We start from the raw sequence: 19,478 nt of genomic DNA on the forward strand, positions 1-19,478 counted from the left end.
AGCCGTGTGCTGTTTTGGGGTCTGTAAATATATGTATTGGTTATTAATACTGGGCGTCCTGCCAGGCACCATGGACAAGTGCCTCTATCCCTACTAACTAACTGTGGATCCCTCTGTTGTTCCATAGGCACTGGCTTTTATCTGGTGAACCATTCCCAGCTCCCACCCCAATTCTCCTCTGACCACCTCCCCTCTCTCCCCGGCTTCTGACTGGGGGGCCATCCTGGGAGACCCCCTTGTCCCCTAGGCTTGAGATGGGCTGACTGGGACCTTTCGGTTCCTCTGGGGGGTTCAGCCTCTGGGACCGTATCGACTCACCCTTCTCCATACTTGGAGACACGCACCTAGCATTTGGCAGGGTGTAGATCGGACCTGGGTTTCCCAGTCCTCGTTCTGCTTCTGCCAGTGATACCCCCCATCCCCCATCTGCGGGTTAGCTCCTCGGGGCTGGCCATCACTTTGGTAATCTGTTTGCTCTGGATTGCAGGGTGCTGTTGCCGCCCTCCTGGAGCCCTCGTGATCAGGACTCCGGCCTGATCACATGACCAGAGTCACATGACTTTCGGCCCAATATTATGACCGGAGTCATGTGACCTGCAGTGGGGGCGGACTTAACCGGCTACCTCATCAATGATGGGCGGCGTTTTTGTCCCTCCAGCTGCCTAGCGGGGGTGAGCCGTGGGTCCTGCCCAGTAGGTGGATACAGATGATGGGGCATATTGTGGTTAGTTTTGTGGTCACCTAATGCACGCACTATTGGAGGGGATGCCATAATAAATACCCAGTGTTTTTCCTTACTCGCTGCCGCTGATATCAATGCGACAGCGTGAGCCCACGCCGCTCTGTCTCATAAAACCAATATATGATTGACAGTGTATGTATGTGACCCCTGATGATAGGAGTACTAGAAACGCGTTGGGTCGAAAATATAGAATGAATGGTGTTGTTACTGAGAGTAGGGACGAATAAAGCTATACATTTAGACCAGCCGGCTGCCTGACTGCATCAGTGGCAAGCCTGTGGTTCTTTCAGTGTTGGTTCGTGCCCTATTTTATCCTCTCTGGAAAACACCCCGATAGCAATCTTTCCCTAGGGTCTGATATCATCTTATTGACTCTGGGCTGATATGAACTTTTTCATATTATCTTTTTCCGCGCCATTGTGGGAAATGACACATTTTAATTGGTTTGACCATGTAGTGGTCCACTTTTAATGCAACTGTGAATAAAGGTTACTTTTTAGAATATCCATAGTCAGATCTCTCTCAATAGTATCAGTGAATCTTCCATATTTGTGTAAATGGCCAGTAGCAAAAGTAAATCTAAGTGATACTCAATACTTATCAACCCGGAGCATATAGAGTCTTAGACTGGTGTCTCACCCTGTGGGTGCACTGGACCATCATAGGGTGAAAGGCCCTTGGCAGACATTGCTTGTCACCTTTCTGCCATAGTCCACCCTCCATTGGGTCCAACCTTGCTTCCACAACTGTGAAGTCTGTTTCTATAAAGACAGGAGTATAGATAAACCTACTGGGCCAGCGAGGGTCATGGACTTTACTGATACAGGCTCCTTTCCTCCTTTCCCCTAGGGGTAGGGAACCTATGGCTCGGGAGCCAGATATGGCTCTTTTGTTGGCTGCATCTGGCTCTCAGACAGATCTTTAATAAATAGTGATGGCTGCTGTGTGTCTCTTAGACTGATCACTGGACACAGGCAGCGATGTTACCGCTGCCTACGTCCTTTGTACAACCCAAGTGCCATCACCACCATCGTCTAAGCCTGGGTTAAAGAGAAGACCGTCGGAGCGATGAGGAGCTGCCTGCAGGGAGCGCTGGTAAGTGAATATTCTTTTTTTATGCTGTGACTAAATATCTACTGGGATGCATGTGGAAGAAGTCAGGATGTGGAGTAGTGAACCCCCTGGACCACCGCGGACAATGTTGTAAGCAGACACCTGGGACCAGAATCTAAGTGGTACCCGGTCTTCACCAAAGCCCGCTGCAAAGCAGGATGGTCTTGTTGCAGTGTGGTACCACCAGGTCGTTTCACAGGCGCAACTTGTCCACGATGGCAGCCAAGGTCGAGGTAAAGGATCACTAGGCAGTCTCTTGGTCAAGAACAGGCAGATGGTCAAGGCAGGCGGCAATGACGCAAGGTCAGGGATGGAGCAAGAGATCAGGGCTGGCAGCGAAGGAGCAGGTCCGGGGTCACAACGGGAGGTCAACACTTGGGAAGGAAACAATGTGGAAAGCTTCCTCATAGGCATGAAGCACTAAGATTCGGCAGGGACTGCTGGGAGCTGTTGGTCTTTAGAGGAACCCGGGAAGTGGGAAGCGCCAATCAGTGGCGCACTGGCCCTTTTAAACTGCCAGCGAGTGCGGGATGGGAGCCGGAAAGTGGCGAGTTGAGTGAGCTCGGAAAGGGGAGCCGCCATGGAGAGGGGCTCAGGTGTGCCTGCGATCCGAGGCGTAGATCACAGGGGCACCCGTGACACTCGGACTACCTATCTACTTGGGGTATGTGCATATTGTACGGCTCTTACAGAATAACATTTTAAAATATGTGGCGTTCATGGCTCTCTCAGCCAAAAAGGTTCCTGACCCCTGCCCTAGGCTTTCTAGTAACCAGTATGGTCACTTCATGTATTAGAGCTTTATAGGTTTTACCTTCTAGTATTGACCTTTATGTAACACTAAGGCCTCTATCAGCTATTTTACTCGAATAATTTTTTTATGAACTCGCTATATCAGGTCAGGAATCCTAAGGAATCCCAAGAGAGTCACTTTTCTTACCCTCTGCCACTTTACACACCTCAATCAGTGCCTTCACCTCCGCCTCCTATACAGACAGGTAGGTTAGGAGTGGTTCTGCTTTTATCACCTCATGTTGTGTCACCACTGCACATCTGATGTAGAATTAACCTCATCCCTGGTTTCTAAAGCCATCTACAAAACATGCAAATTGCAGATTAGTGATATATTCAGTTTTGACATATTAAAAACGAACTGGTTCATTTATCATTAAGGTAATACAAATAACTTAAATGAAAACAATAGAAAATGAACAATATACTCCAGAAAAACACAGTTTTGGGACCAATGCTGATATACCAATGCTGTATAATAGGAGACATACAGTATACAATTTCCTTAGACCCTATTATACAACTATACAGTCATACTGGGGGCACATGCTGAGAGCCGCGTAACTGAGCAGAAGCATCACTAGAGCCAGTGACGTAGGAGGCTTCTGCCTGAAAAGCTCCTAATAATTATCTCAGCAAAAGCTGCTGTATAGTACTAATAGTGTAAGATCATGGGAAGGTTTTACTCCTGGTTAAGCCATTACAAATACAGGAGTTGCTGGTAATCAAACCAAAATCTGGTTTGGGCAGTCAGGTTTATCAGTCCTCAGTAATGAACACACATTCTCATTGTTCCTTTCATGCATCTTCTGTCTGCATAATCTCTATCACTTGTCATCCTCCCCCTACTGTGTTCATTAAGTCCTAAACAAGGAGGGGCAGCCCCCTCCTTCTCCCTGTGCTGCCTGTAGCACTAGTTGTCCCAGCATGCCAGGATAACAAAGAAGGAATCTAACACACCATTGTAACATCTAAGTTCCCTCCATCATCCTACACAGATGGCTAAAACTTTTTACCACACCCTTAAACTTTAGGTGTATTTATAAAGTTTTACACTACATGTCTGATGTTATTAAACATACATCATAAGGTTTCTTAGGTCCAAGCCTGCAAAGGATAATGTCTACAACTATGTGCTGGAATAAAACTCATAACACTTACAGTATCTGGCAAGGGTCAGTTCAGGGAATCCAATTGGGTCTGCACAAACGTCTAGAAGTTCTTTCCACAGAAGTCCAAGATCCGTAACAAAGATGTTACTAAACGGGTTTTTGGACTTTGAAGTTCTGAGCGGTGACTCCTGGATAAGCAGGCACAGTCTCCTACATTTATTCCCTGGGTACTATATCTTAGTTGTCCTTTAATGTTACAGCAATAGCCAAATACAGCCAAATACATCTGACCTGGCTGTGGGTGCAAATCCAAAGACCTTTAGGCAATACATCATTACTCATACCACTGGCCTACTAATGTATCAAGTTGGGATGTCCCCTACAGCAGAACCAGCTGTAAATGGAGTATTAGTACTATTTCTTTGTTCTGGGGGTCCAAGTAGACATTCCAGAGCCCGCACTTTTTCTAATCTAGTCATGACCTGGGTCTTTGTTTCCACACACTCTGCAAGTCCATCCACCAGGTCAATATAGGGTGCGGGTGGAACCTTTCTCTGGATTTTGTCTGTGTCCTTCGTAACTAGGTCTTTGTCCGCCATTGTCATAACACTCATTCAGCATACACTTTCCTATAGTTGTTGGCTGTCTGCTTTTGTTTTAAAAGCATTAACAACCTTTCTCTATGTCACTTTTCCATTTCCATTATTTTACTGCAACCAGCCTCTTTGTTCCCTCTGGAACTTCTCATCTTTCAACATCTATCTACATTCCATAATATTCCCTTAGAGCAACCTTGTCTTCTCCTCTTTTAATATCAACACAAATAGCTTCATTTCTGAAACCTCTCCCCCCATCCCTAGTAAATTCACCATGGTTCTCTTTATATTTCTCATGCCAGCACAGACGCAGTATATTCTCTCTAGGGCAGCTTCACTACCTCCAACTGCGGGACTAACTGTTTTCTAGCCTCACCTTCCTAGGGCAACTTTGGGATTAATCCTTCAGAACCCGTCAGGGATGGCTTTTTACAACTCAGTCTCAACGTTTCTCAAGCAAATTGGGATCTACCACAAATATTTTTAAAGTCTGACTGTCAAAACTAAGTTTCTTTTTCCTCAAGCGAATTACGATCTACCAAACTACTCTTCAAGGAGGACTCTTTAGGTAGGTTGGCACCATGGTATCCCATTCTCTAGTCTCTCAATGTCTCTCTTGGCAACCAAAATTTAACTTTAACATTCTAAGCACATGTGCACAAACTTGAGCAACTCATCCAATGCCCATACATACTACCGCACATCACATGGAGTTTTAAAGTAAAATAAGATTCTTTGGATTGGGCAATATGGGCATGCGACTCACTGGACGTGGGACAACCCAAACAAGGAAAGGGAGCAAATTGTAAGTATAAGCTTCTTACCTTTTGTTTCTATCTGTCCTTGAAGGATGATCCACAAAGTGTCAGGTAGGTGTCATGCAACACCTGTTCCGCGTTTTGGCACCAGATTTTGTTAGAGAAATATCTCTATCTCTGATTAGATGTGGGTCCAAATTTTTGTATAGTACGAGCTGCTCGGAGAATCAGTCACACACACGTGTCTTTTAAGACGATTCCACCTTTATTTACATAAGAGAGATTATAGGTTTATAGGTTTTTGAAAGCAAAGAAACTTCACTGGGCATGCGTCACATTCCTTTTCCTTGGACAGGATGTGAACTTATATTGTGATCTCTGAGACATCTGTGTGCGGTGGCGATGGTTCTATGCACAGATGTAGTTTGCTGACAATATAGGTAGTGTAAAGACACGTGGATGGAGAACACATAGACAAAATGGATTCCGTTCACAACAGCAGGTCTCATACACATGCTCTCATCACCGGATCCCAGTTCTAAGAAAGAACTAAAACTTTATAGCCACAGGGGACTGATATAAACTTCACCTGGGAGAGGAGAGTTCTAGTTATCTTACAAGGGACCCTGTTACAAATGAGATTAACATTCATAAATATGACATCCTGTTGGTCAGTATGAACATAGGTGTTCTGCAGCTGCAATTCCATGCAGTACACTGGAAAGCTGGAAAAAAATTCCAAGTGCAGTGAAATTGAGAAAAAAACACATTTGCGGTGTTTTCTTGTGGGCTCTGTTTTTAGGGCTTTCATTCTGTGCTTCAAATGACGCCTCCTCTTTATTCTTTGGGTCGATACGATCACAGTGATACAAAATTCATATAGGTTTCATTAGGTTTTAGTACATTCAAAAAAATTAAAATCATTTGTACAAAACAAATTTGCCATTTTGCCAAATTCCGAAGCCAATAACTTTCTAACACATTTGTGTATGGACCTTTATAAGGATGTTTAATTTTTGTGGTACGTACTGGCATTTTAATTTATATCAATTTGGGACCTATATATCACTGTTTTAACACTTTTTATTCAAATTTTCATGGATGGAAAAATGGCGAAAAAGTGGCGATTTGGGCATTTGGGTGCTATTTTCCGTTAAGATGTTCATGGTCGGGATTAATCTTTTATATATTTTGATAGAACAGGCACTTTGGGAGGTGACAAAACTTAACATGTATGATTTTTACAGTTTATTTATTTTTATATGTGATCTAGGGAAAGGAGGGTAATTTAAACTTTTACATTTTTAATAATAATAATTCATAGTATCATAGTATTTAAGGCTGGAAAAAGACGCAAGTCCATCAAGTCCAACCTTTAAGAATTAAATAAATGTTTTTTCCACATAACCCGTGATATTTTTTCTCTCCAGAAAGGTATCCAGGCCTCTCTTGAACATGTACATAGAGTCTGCAATAACAACCTCCTGCGGCAGAGTTCACTGCTCTTACAGTAAAGAACCTTTGTCTATGATGATGGTAGAATCGCCTCTCCGCTAGGCGCAGAGGATGCCACCTTGTCCTGGTCACAGGCCGAGGTATAAAAAAGATCTTTGGAGAGATCCTTGTACTGCTTGTTCAGGTATTTATACATTGTAATGAGGTTTCCCCTCAGACCTCTTTTTTCTAAACAGAATAATCCCAAATTTTGTAATCTTTCATTGTATTCCAGTCCCCCCATTCCCCTAATAATCTTGGTTGCTCTCCTCTGCAGCCGTTCCAGTTGTACTATGTCCTTTTTATACACTGGTGCCCAAAACTGTACACAATGGGGCAGATTTATTAAGTGTCTGAAAGTCAGAATATTTCTAGATGTCCATGGCAACCAATCACAGCTCCCCTTTAAAATATTCATGAGCACTAGTAAAATGAAACCTGAGCTGTGATTGGTTGCCATGGGCAACTGGAAATATTCTGACTTTCAGATACTTGATAAATCTGTCCCAATATTCCATGTGTGGTCTGAAAAGTGATTTGTATAAGGGCAAAACTATGTCTTTATCATGAGAATCTAATACTCTCTTGATACATCCCATCATTTTATTTGCTTTAGCAGCAGCTGCCTGGCTCTGGTCACTAAAATTTAGTTTACCATCCACCAATACCCCCAAGTCTTTTTCAGCTGCAGTTTTACACAGTAATTGACTTTTTGTTTCCATGGTCCAAGTGCATAACTGTACATTTATCTACATTAAATCCCTCTGTAATGTTAAACGACCGACCCCAATATTACCGTATATACTCGAGTATAAGCTGACCCGAGTATAAGCCGAGACCCCTAATTTTACCACCAAAAACTGGGAAAACATATTGACTCGAGTATAAGCCGAGGGTGGGAAATGCATTGGTCACAGACCCCCCCCCCCAGTATATTGCCAATCAGCCCCTATAGTATACAACCAGCCCAGCTTGCCCCCAGCAGTATACAGCCAGCCCAGCCTGCCCCCAGTAGTATACAGCCAGCCCAGCATGCCCCCAGTAGTATACAGCTTGCCCCCAGTAGTATACAGCCAGCCTGCGCCCAGTAGTATACAGCCAGCCTGCCCCCAGTAGTATACAGCCTGCCCCCAGTAGTATACAGTTTGCCCCCAGTAGTATACAGCACTGCCCCCAGTAGTATACAGTTTGCCCCCAGTAGTATACAGCACTGCCCCCAGTAGTATACAGCACTGCCCCCAGTAGTATACAGCCTGCCCCCAGTAGTATACAGCTTGCCCCAGCATTAAAAAAAAAAAAAATTATATACTCACCCTCCGGTGGCCCAGGTGTGTAGCGCTGCTCCCCTGATGTCCCAGCGGCTCGTCTTCTTTCTTCTGCTGGGCGCCCCAATTGCTCTCTCCCAGGGCCGGTGCCTAGTATGATGCGTCGCTGCTGACGTCATACTAGGCGCCGCCCGGGGGAGGAACATGGCGGCGCCTAGCAGAAGAAAGAAGACGGGCGCGGAAGCCTGAAGACGAACCGCGCGGACATGGGGGGAGCAGCGCTGCACACCGGGGCAACCGGAGGGTGAGTATATAAGTTTATTATTTTTTAAGTATTTTTTAACTCGTGTTTAACTTTATTGACTCGTGTATAAGCCGAGGGGATGTTTTTCAGCACATTTTTTGTGCTGAAAAACTAGCCTTATACACGAGTATATATGGTAATTACTTTACAGCTTAGTATCATCTTCAAATATTGAAACTTGACTGTGTAAACCTACTACAAGGTCATTAATAAAAATATTAAAGAGAGGTGGCCCCAATACTGACCCCTGTGGCACTCCACTGGTAACATTAATCTAATCTGAGAATGTGCCATTAACGACCCTCTGTTTTCTATCTCTAAGCCAATTACTTACCCAAATACACAGATTTATCCCTAGTCCCAGTAGTCTTATTTTATGTACCAACCTTTTATGCGGCATTTTGTGTCTAATGCCTTTGAAAAGTCCAGATATACAACATCCACACCGTCCCCCAGATCCAGTCTGGAACTTACTTCCTAATAGAAGCCAATAAGATTAGTCTGACAGGACCAATCTCTCATAAACCCAGACCGTTATTTTATATTTTTGAAGATTCCCTGAGGACTGGGTCATTTACTAAGGGTCCGAACACCGGACCCTTCCCGAATTCGGTTTCCTGAATATTTCTGTTTTACGCCAAATTGCCCCGGGTTTTTGGCGCACACGATCGGATTGTGGCGCCTTGGCGCCGGCTTTCATGCGACAGAAATGGGGGACGTGGGCGTCGGACAACCCGACGGATTCAGAAAAAACTCGGAATTTAAAAAACGATTTGTGACGCAAGATCAAGCACTCACATGCACCGGGAAGAAGAAAGTGCACTCCGGCAAACCTCGGCGCAGCAGCGACACCTGCTGGATATCGGGCGCACGAGCTTAGTGAATCCTGGCAGACCCGAATGACTGGACCGGGTAAGTAAATGTGGCCCTTACGATCAGAGACCTGGAGACCGCCACAACACTGGAGCCAGGAGGAATGGAATCAGCTGATCTCACTATTTAACACTCTTCCTGTAGCTGCCATCAGCTTGCTGTGGGAGTTATAGAAACAATAAAGGCCAAAGAGTTAATATGTGGCAACATCTGGCCTTTTGTTCATCTATTTAAAACATTCTTTCCATATCTACTGGTGGTACATTTTCACTGTTTGGCAGTCAGGTAATATAATCTGTGAGGTATATTTGTTCCATTTAATAAATGTGGCCTAAAACTATTTATCAAAGAACATTACTTTGGCAATGTATTTTCTTGAACAGTGATAAGTATGAGAGTATCATGGTGATAGAAACACATTTCTTGGGGGTACAGAAAATTCCACAGACTGACAGCTCTAAATAAGACCGGGTGATTAGCAGCACAAAGGCTTGACAAGGTAATTACCCCCATAATGGGGTATATGAAGTAGAAGTAACAGTGGATCAATAAGAAAGAAATTTACTGATAAGCTAAAGAACTAGGAGCAACAGAAAAACATCCCCTCCCCCACTGCATTAAATGAGTGGCACAGTTACAATGTCACATGCAGTGACAAGTGTCAGTGTATTGCCGAAATAATCCATAATATAAAATCTATTACCGTATTTCATTTATTATGATTTACTATATAATATATAGTGTGTTTTATGTAAAATTAATGTAAGCTATAAATGTTTATGAAGGGTATTATAACCATGCAAGGGCAGATTTTCAAGGTGTTAGGATAGCGCACAGTGGCCCACATTTTTCAAAAACAGTGCAAATTGCACTAAATCCAATTTGTGTGTGCAGTGTGTGCCAGAATCATGAATTGTGGCACACGTTCTTTATGAATCTTGCATACCTTGCACTGCTCCGACATAGTGCTTCCTAAATTTTTTTTTGCACCTTTAACATAGGGTGTGTGACAGAATTCTGTCGGACACTGCATGATAAATGTGGTGCATGGTCTGACTGTATAGCGGAACGCCCCTTCCAATGCAGAATTTTGTGTTGCTTTAGGTATAGTGCAGCTGCGACACAAATATGTTGCATGTAACACAAACGTGGGGCAGTATGTACAGTGGGTACAGAAAGTATTCAGACCCCTTTCACTCTTTGTTTCATTGCAACCTATTGGTAAGATCAAAAAAGTTCTTTTTTTGCTTATTAATATACACTCTTCACCCCATCTTGACAGAAACTCATATATAAGAGACTCATATTTAACTCTCATGTTGTCAATTTTCTTCTGATCCTTCTTGAGATGGTTCTACTCCTTCATTGGAGTCCAGCTGTCACAGCAAACAGTGCATGTCAGAGTACATGAGAATCATGAGGTCTAAGGAACTGCCAAAGCAGCTCAGAGACTGAAATGTGGCAAGGCAAAGAACTGGCTAAGGTTGCAAAAGAATTCCTGCAGCAATCAAGGTTTCTAAGAGCACAGTGGCCTCCATAATCCTTAAATGGAAGAAGTTTGCAATGACCACAACTCTTCATCCACTGAGACGTTCATTCTATTACTTTGAATGTGATTGGTTAGTTGAGAGACCATAGATATGTGACAGGAAGGGATTTAAACTTCATATAGAGACTTCCCCTGGTGGCCACCTTCATAGGCATATAAAGCCTTAGCCTTTTAAGAATGCAGCCCTTGATTTTCCACTTTTTTAGTCAACACTTTTCAGAAGCCATACATTTTTCATTTTACAGAGCTGTATGATGACTTGTTTTCTGAAAAATAAATTGTATTTTTGTAGTGGTACCATTCAATATTGCATGAAAATTATTGTTGCACTGATACCAGAATTTTGAGTGCAATACCAATACCCGGAGAAGTATCAAGATACTCTATACCGATACTTTTTTCTTTTCTTCAAAGTATTGTATCATCTGGATTCAATGTTTAGGGTGCGTCTCAAGAAGCAAAAAAGGGATTGCACCAAAAATAGACCAACGTGCATAAAGCAATAGGTACAAAAAATCTAAACAACATGTATCAATGTTTATTTAAGTATAAAGACAGACACAAAGAAGACATACATTTAAAAACATTTAAAAAATATATTTTACAGAGAAATTCATACGTGGTGGCCCTGGTATGGGTCAACCACCAACACACCCCTATCCAGACAATGGTTAATGTCTGTATATCTACCTCAGTATTGCACATAATCCACGATAGTATAATCCAAAAATGAAAAATGCAATTGCAATAAACCCAAACTGCACAGTCCGCAGTGGTGTCAGCAGTAGAAAAATAGCTGTAAACAATGCATCAAAAACAATACCAATGCTTCCATCAAAAGCTCACCCAAACATGGGAAGTGCTAAGTGCTAACAATAAAGTGCTTGGTAAGAAACTGTAAACTGCTGGTGAAGAGCTATAAACTATCACTGCTAGAGTCAAGATGTTAATCACTTCATGTGTCCACATGGAAGTCTGAATCACATGCTATAAAGGACTGGCATACAGGTAGAGTTAGATTGGATAGGTGGTGACCGGCTCCCCACGCGTATCGTCGTCAAAAGACGACTTCCTCAGGGGTAAGTGGCCCATAGAGGATTAGTGTACCTCTATGGAAGCTCTAGTTAGTGAGAAAACAATCATTACATTAACAAACAGTAAGCACATAGTCTAGTGGATAGAGGCTTTGTATCTCTATGGCAGGTAGAGAGTGGAGGTTGTCAGTTCAAATCCCAGTCCGGGCAAAAAAATTGCTATAACATGAATAACATGAAATAACAACTCAAATTTACTATGGACCTTGCGGCAGTTTTCTGTTGGAATTTGCACGTTCTTTTTGGTGACATACACGATCCAATTGTGGCGCTCATAAAGTCAAATTATCGCAGAATGGTGAAGTAGGGGCACTATCCAGTCTCCTTATATATCGTGTGTGCAGGTATATGTTAGAGATGGCACAAAAATATATGCAAAAACATTCAGGTGGTGCTCAGCATTCGTAGGAGCAGGTACCAAAAACGTGCAAGAGTAAGAAAAGATTGTGGCACTCACCGATAAAAGTTTCCTTCTTTATTTCATCGCAAATAAAATAGATCCGACATAATAGCCAAAGCAGGGTAATGGTAGGAGCAGAGGCTAGAGAAAGCGCCAGACGGCCTGTCAAACCCCCTGCTCCTACCTCGCTTTGGCTATTATGTCGGATTTATTTTACCTTGTGATGAAATAAAGAAGAAAACTTTTATTGGTGAGTGCCGCAATCTTTTCTTACTCTTGTCAATTGTGGCGCACGCTGCACTGTACGCGACGAAACACAAAATTCTGCACTGAAATGGGCATTCAGTTGGACCGCGCGCCACAGTTATTATACAAAGTCCAACAGAATTGTGTCGCAAGCTCAATGTTAAAGGTGCACCAAAAAAAGTGATGCACTCTGTCAAGGTTTTGATTGTGCAACCCAATTGTAAATTACTAGGAAGTTGGATGAAAAATCCAAATCTGTTAAATTTAAAACAAAAAAAAAGCTGTTGTTTATATGGCTATTACTTTGTTGACCAAATAACAAATTTGTCCACTGGATAATGGACAAAACCTAATGCAAAGCACCATGGGGGAATATATCATGTCTTACCAGTTTTCTGGCATACAAGGCATGAAAAGATCACAATTCCTGGTGCACAGCCAGGAAATTGCCACTTTTTCGCCTTTACCTCCTATAATGCTGCTTCTTTGCAAAATTTGTGTGGCAATACATGAACGTGCCAAGGACATCCTCACCTACCAAATCTACTATAGCCTGCACCATGACCCTGACACAGGTTTTCCTTAAATCTACGCCATGACAAAGAGGTAATTCCTTGCTTGAGTGCTCCACTAGAATTACTGAGAGGTTGAAACCTCCAAAGTGGTTACTACTCTGGCTCTTATTCTTTCAGCCCCCCAAATTTTCCCTGACTCAGATAACAGCTGTAGTTTGGTTATAGGTTTTGGCCTATTGAATCCTATCACTGGGGAAATTTTGCCCTGGCCTGAGCAGCAGTTAGAAATTGGACAAAATCTGGATCAGGTGACTAGAGCACCCAGGTTATATTGCACAGCTGGATGTCTGGACCCGTGTCACTTCTCCCCCCTTACTTTGTACTTTGTTTTAACTTGTCGTGACCTTCTTATTAACTGGGGAAAAATAGTGGATTTTCAAAATTATATTTTTTATTGGAGCTTATGTCTAAGCGTCATGTTATTTGGTTTAAAGGGGTATTCCGATTTCAGCAAATTAATGTTCTTGTTTGTATGATGAAAAAAATAATCCAATTTTCCAATATACTTTCTGTATCATCCCTCACTGTTTTCTAGATCTGTGCTTGCTATCATTCTATAGTGGACAGAAATCTGACCATGGTCACAAAGGTGCATGGCCCGTTAGCATCAGAGTAATCAGAGCTGTGTGATATAATGAGCCGGGCACCTGTGTGACCATGGTCAGATTTTAACAACTGGAAATAAACAATAAGGCCCCTTCCGCACCTGTGTTGCAGATCACGTCAGAGTTTGATCAGGGTGCGATCAGTGTTTGGTCAGTGAAAAACGCACATTTTGCATCAGAGTGCAATCCGTTTTCAGTCAGAGTTTGTTCAGTGTCTCAAGTTTTCATGCGCGTTTTCAATGCAATTTCAATGCATTTTCATGCGTAGAAAATGCACGTGAAATGGACTCAGGACTGAGCTCTATCTTTTCTATGGCAATTGATGCGTGAAAAACGCATTGCACTTGCATTGCACTTGCAAGTGTCTCAGAGTGCAATGCGTTTTTGATGCGTCTACATAGACTTGTATGGTCCGTTTTTCACGCGCGTGACTTTTAAAAAAAATGCGCGTGTGTTCGTGAAAAAAAAATGCAAGTCTGAAAAGACCCATTGGTTAAAATGGGTCAGAGTGCAATGCAAGTTCTGCGCGTCAAAAGCACGTGCAGAAAACGCGCGTGAAAAAGGCAAGTGTGAAAGGGGCTTAAAGCTTTCTATAGCAGGACAGCAAGCAGAGATCTAGAAAACTGTGAGGAATTTATATAGAAAGTATATTGGAAAGTATATATAAAGTTATTGTTTTTTATGTTAAGGTTAAAACTGTTACATATTTAAATTTCCAAATATGGAGCCGAGAAATCTGAAGACAATAGGGGAAATTTATCAAATGAGTGCAAAACTGTTCTTGTTTGCAACTAATCAGAGCTCAACTTTAATTTTCCCATAACAGTTTGTAAACCACTATGGCTTACTAATTATGTACAAAACTTCTAATAGTCATTCCCTGTCTGAACCCAAGTTTTGCATCTTAGTTTTGTTTTAGTCTAAAAAAGTTAGAACCAAAACAATTGTAATCAAGTTTCCCTAAAAAGCTTGTATGGCCTGTGACAGAGGAGGAGGATGTGACCCCTCCATAGGAAACAGTGGCGCATGGCCGCACACTCGGGAAAAGAGAGCATGCTGTTTATGGCTGGTGTAACGCCGCAGGGCCGCCATTGCAGTCTATGGGGCCGTGTATGCAGGCGCATATACATCCCCCCAGACGCCCATGTAAATGCACCCTTAACCCCTTAAGGACGCAGGGTATTTTCGCTGATTTCTCGCTCTCCATCTTCAAAAATCCATAACTTTTTCATTTTTCCGTGTACAGAGCTGTGTGAGGGCTTATTTTGTGCGTAACAAATTTTACTTTCCCATGATGTTATTTATTATTCCATGCCATGTAGTGGGAAGCCGCAAAAAAATTCCAAATGTGGAAAAATTGAAAAAAACTGCATGTGCGTCATGTTCTTGTGGGCTCAGTTTTTACGACTTTCACTCTGCGCTCCAAATAACATGCCTACTTTATTCTTTGGTTCGGTACGATCGCGGTGATACCACATTTATATAGGTTTTATTGCGTTTTAATAAATTTTCAAAAATTAAACGAATGTGTACAAAAAAGAAAAAAAATTTTTTGCCATCTTCTGACGCTAATAACTTTTTCATACTTTGGCGCACGGAGATGTGTGAGGGGTCATTTTTTGCGAAATGAGCCGACGTTCTCATTGCTACCATTTTGAGGACTGTGCGACATTTGGATCATTTTTTATTACATTTTTTATGTCATCTAAAAAGGTGTAAAAGTCGCATTTTGGACATTTGGGCGCCATTTGCCGTTCCGGAGGTCACCGCCGCCCATAACCGTTTTTATATTTTGATAGATCGGGCATTTTGGGACGCGGCGATACCTAATGTGTCTGTGATTTTTACTATTTATTATATTTTATATCAGTTCTAGGGAAAGGGGGGTGATTTGAACTTTTAATATTTTATTATTTTTTTACATTTTTTAAACTTTTTTTTTTCTCTTTTTTTCCACTGTTTCTTAGACCCTCTAGGGTACATTAACCCTAGATGGTCTGATCGCTCCTGCCATATACTGCAATACTACTGTATCGCAGTATATGGCATTTCTGCACACTATACATTACAATGAGCCACAGGCTCATTGTAATGCATGTGCAGAAGCCATGTATCCTCGGGTCAAACGAAGACCCGAGGCTACCATGGCAACCGATCGCCGCCCCCCGATGACGTTCGGGGGAGCGGCGATCGGAGGTAAGATGGCGGCGCCCACGCGCCGCCAAATTTAAAGTGCCGCCGGCGACTTTGCCGGCGGCAAAGAAGAGGTTAACACCCGCGATCGGTGCAAGCACCGACCGCGGGTGATAGCAATGGGTCTTTGCTGCGATATGCAGCAAAGCCCATCTCTGTATGAAGAAGGCTCAGCCCGTGAGCCTTCTTCATACAACCTTCACAGCTCCGTGGCGGATATATCCGTCACGGAGCGTGAAGGGGTTAAATGGTGTATATGGCTCCCCTAGGTTTCTAGGAAGCCAAAACCTGGTCTGGATGAGCTGGCTGCTGCAGTTTGGTGAGATCAGCTTGTTCCCTACTCCGCGCAGCCATTCTAGGTGATGGATATGATCGGGGCTAATCACCAGCAGCTCTGAGGTGTTGCCTCAACTCCTTTCTGCTCGCCCGCTGACTTTAGACGTCAGCGGGCACAGGTCCAGAGTCTGCAGCAACGTCTTTAGAAGTTGAATAAGCGGCACTGCCGCTGGCTCCATAGACACAGCGGTCACATGAAGGGGTTAAACAAAGTTGCTGGGTCTAATTATACCCAGTACAGCTCTGATCAGAATCCCCAGTCACAGGTGGTCATTTCCCCTGTAACTGAGGCTCTTATAGATGCCTTAGTTACAGGGAAAAACTTGTAAAAGAAAAAAAAAAATAATGTAAAAAAAAAAAACTGAAAATGTCCCCAGGAGACTTTTATGACCTCATGGGGGACATATACGCCGCAGAGCTATGAAGCGTGTATGAAGAGGGCTCACGGGCTCGCCGGCAGCACTTAAAGCACGCATGGGCACCGCCATCTTTCTTCAGATAGTTGCTTCCCCGGACGTCATATGACAGCCTATGCAAAAACGCCATGTACTGCAATACAGTAGTATTGCAGTATATGGTAGGAACAATCTGACCGTCTAGGGTTAATGTACCCTAGAGGGTCTAAGAAATAGTGAAAAAAAAACTGAAAAAAAGTTTACAAATTCAAATCACCCCCCTTTCCCTAGAATTGATATAAAACATAATAAACAGTAAAAATAACAAATACATTAGGTATCGCCACATCCCAAAATGTCTGATCAAAATATAAAAACGGTTATTGCCGGCGGTGACATCCAAAAGGGGAAATGATGACCAAATGTCCGAAACCCGACTTTTACACCTTTTTACATGACATAAAAACTGCAATAAAAAGTGAGCAAAATGTCACAGTCCTCAAAATGGAAGCAATGAAAACTTCGGCTCATTTCGCAAAGAATTACACCTAACACAGCTCCGTAAACCAAAGTATGAAAAAATTATTTGTTTTTTCTTTTACACATTTGTTTCATTTTTGAAAATGTATTAAAACACAAGAAAACCTATATAAGTTTGGTATCACTGTATCGAAGAGGTGTTATTTGGAGCGCAGATTGAAAGTCGTAAAAACTGAGCCCACAAGAACAAGACGCACATGCGTTTTTTTTTTCAAAGTTTCCACAGTTCCTGCTTTCCAGTACACGGCATGGAATAATAAATAAAATCATGGGAAAGTAAAATTTTTTATGCACAAAATAAGCCCTCACACAGCTTTGTACACGGGAAAATGCTAAAGTTATGGATTTTTGAACATGGAGAGCGAGAAATGAGCGTAAAAACCCTGGATCCTTGAGGGGTTAATGGAGACATTTGTCTTGGGCCCAGAGAACTACGGACATTCATCTTTAATACAAGATAGATATATCTGGAGCACTGTTGTTCATAACACCCCGCCCTGGTAGTGTTATATTGTTATATTGTTTTATTGTTACTGGTCACTGCAATATTGTGTCTATTGTATATTGTCACAGGGTCAGTGCAATATTGGTTTTATTTATTTTGGTACAAAGAGAATTTTATCCTAAAGTGTTTGCCAAATCTACTACAATCAGTATGTATATTAGGTTTATGTTGTTTACATTTATGTTTTTATTTTTGATATTTTAACCCCTACGGGACTCAGCATCTTTTGTCCTAAAGGACGCGGCCCCATTTTTCAAATCTGGCCTGTGTCACAATAAGTAGTTATAGCTTTGGAACGTTATGAGATATTCAGGGGATTTTGAAATTGTTTTCTCGTGACACATTGTACTTCAAATTAGTTTAAAATTTTGGATTAAAACTTTTGTGTTTAGTTAAGGTAAAAACTAAATTTGGCAAATATTTGGAAAAATTCTTTATTTTCAACATTCTAAATTCTCCACTTTTAATGCAGTTAGTCATAGCACCCAAATAAATTCATAACTTACATTTCCCAAATGTCTGCTTTATGTTGGATGTTTTTTTTAAGATTCCACATATTTTACTAGAATGTTATGAGGCTCAGAATTTAGGTATAATTTTCCACATTTTTTGTAAAATCACCAAAACCTGTATTTGGATGGACCTGCTCATCTTCTAATTGACACTGAGAGGCCTAAATAATAGCTAGACTCATAAATTACCCCATTGTGGAAACTACACCCCTCAACGTATGAAAAACCACTGTTAAGAAGTTTGTTAACCCTTTAGGTGTTTTATAGGGGTTAAAACAAAATGGAGGTGCAGTCTACAAATTGTAATATTTTTTCACAATACACTCATTTTGGGTGGAAAATTAAACATTTACAATGGATTAAATGAAAAACGGCTCGACAAAGTACCCAATTTCTCCCGAGTACACCGATACCCCATATGTGGTGGTAACCTGCTGTATGGGCGCACGGCCGGGCATAGAAGGGAAGGAGGCGCCATCCAGAGCAGATTTGCTATGTCACATTGTACAGGCCATAATTTTTTCTTTTTTTAATGTGGACCTATAGGGGCTTATTTCTTTTGCCACATGAGATGCACTTTTCTGGTAGGTAATTTTGGGCCACCCATAGCTAATTGTTGAGATTTTATTAACTCTGTTAACTTTGTTGGTGGAGGAGATGAAAATAATCAATTTTTAGGAAAATTTTACATGTTTTTTTTTTTTGGCCATTAACGATACCATAAGAATAGTATATTATTTTTATTCTATGGGTCGCCACGATTATGAAAAGACCTCATTTATATAGATTTTTAATTTTTTCCCATTTTTACTGAATAAAATGTAATTTGGCAAAAATGTTTAGCATCACCGTCTTTCATATGCATAACTTTTTTATTTTTCGCATCACAAATCTTATTTTTTGCGAGAAGGGTTGTTCTTTTTAGTGGTCTTATTTTAGAGTGCATAACATTTTTAAAATCACTTTTTAGAACATTTTTTATAGGGTATTAATTAAAAATTATCTTTTTTGGAGCTTTTTTTTTTTTTTTTTTACGGGGTTCACTTTGCGGATCTAATAACGACTCTGTTTTATTATGCAGATTGTTTCGGATGCAGGGATACCAAATATGTGGGGGTTTTGTGTATTTTATTCAATTGTACTGAATAAAAACTAATTTGGAGAAAATCTTGTTCATTTTAGCATCACCATCTTTTCATATGCAGAACTTTTTTATTTTTCAGCTGACAAATCTGGTTAGGGGCCTATTTTTTGCGAGAAGAGTTGTTCTTTTTAGTGGGCTTATTTTAGAGTGCATAACATTTTTTAAATCACCTTTTAGAGAATTTTTTATAGGGCATTAATTAAAAATTATCTTTTTTCAGAACGTTTTTTGCATTTTTTTCTCCGGCGTTTACCATGCGGGTCCAGTAACAATTCCGTTTTATTATACAGATTGTTTCAGACGCGGCAATACCAAATTTGTGTTTTTTATACTTT

Source organism: Engystomops pustulosus, chromosome 6, assembly GCF_040894005.1.
Source record: "Engystomops pustulosus chromosome 6, aEngPut4.maternal, whole genome shotgun sequence".
Taxonomy (NCBI): Eukaryota; Metazoa; Chordata; class Amphibia; order Anura; family Leptodactylidae; genus Engystomops; species Engystomops pustulosus.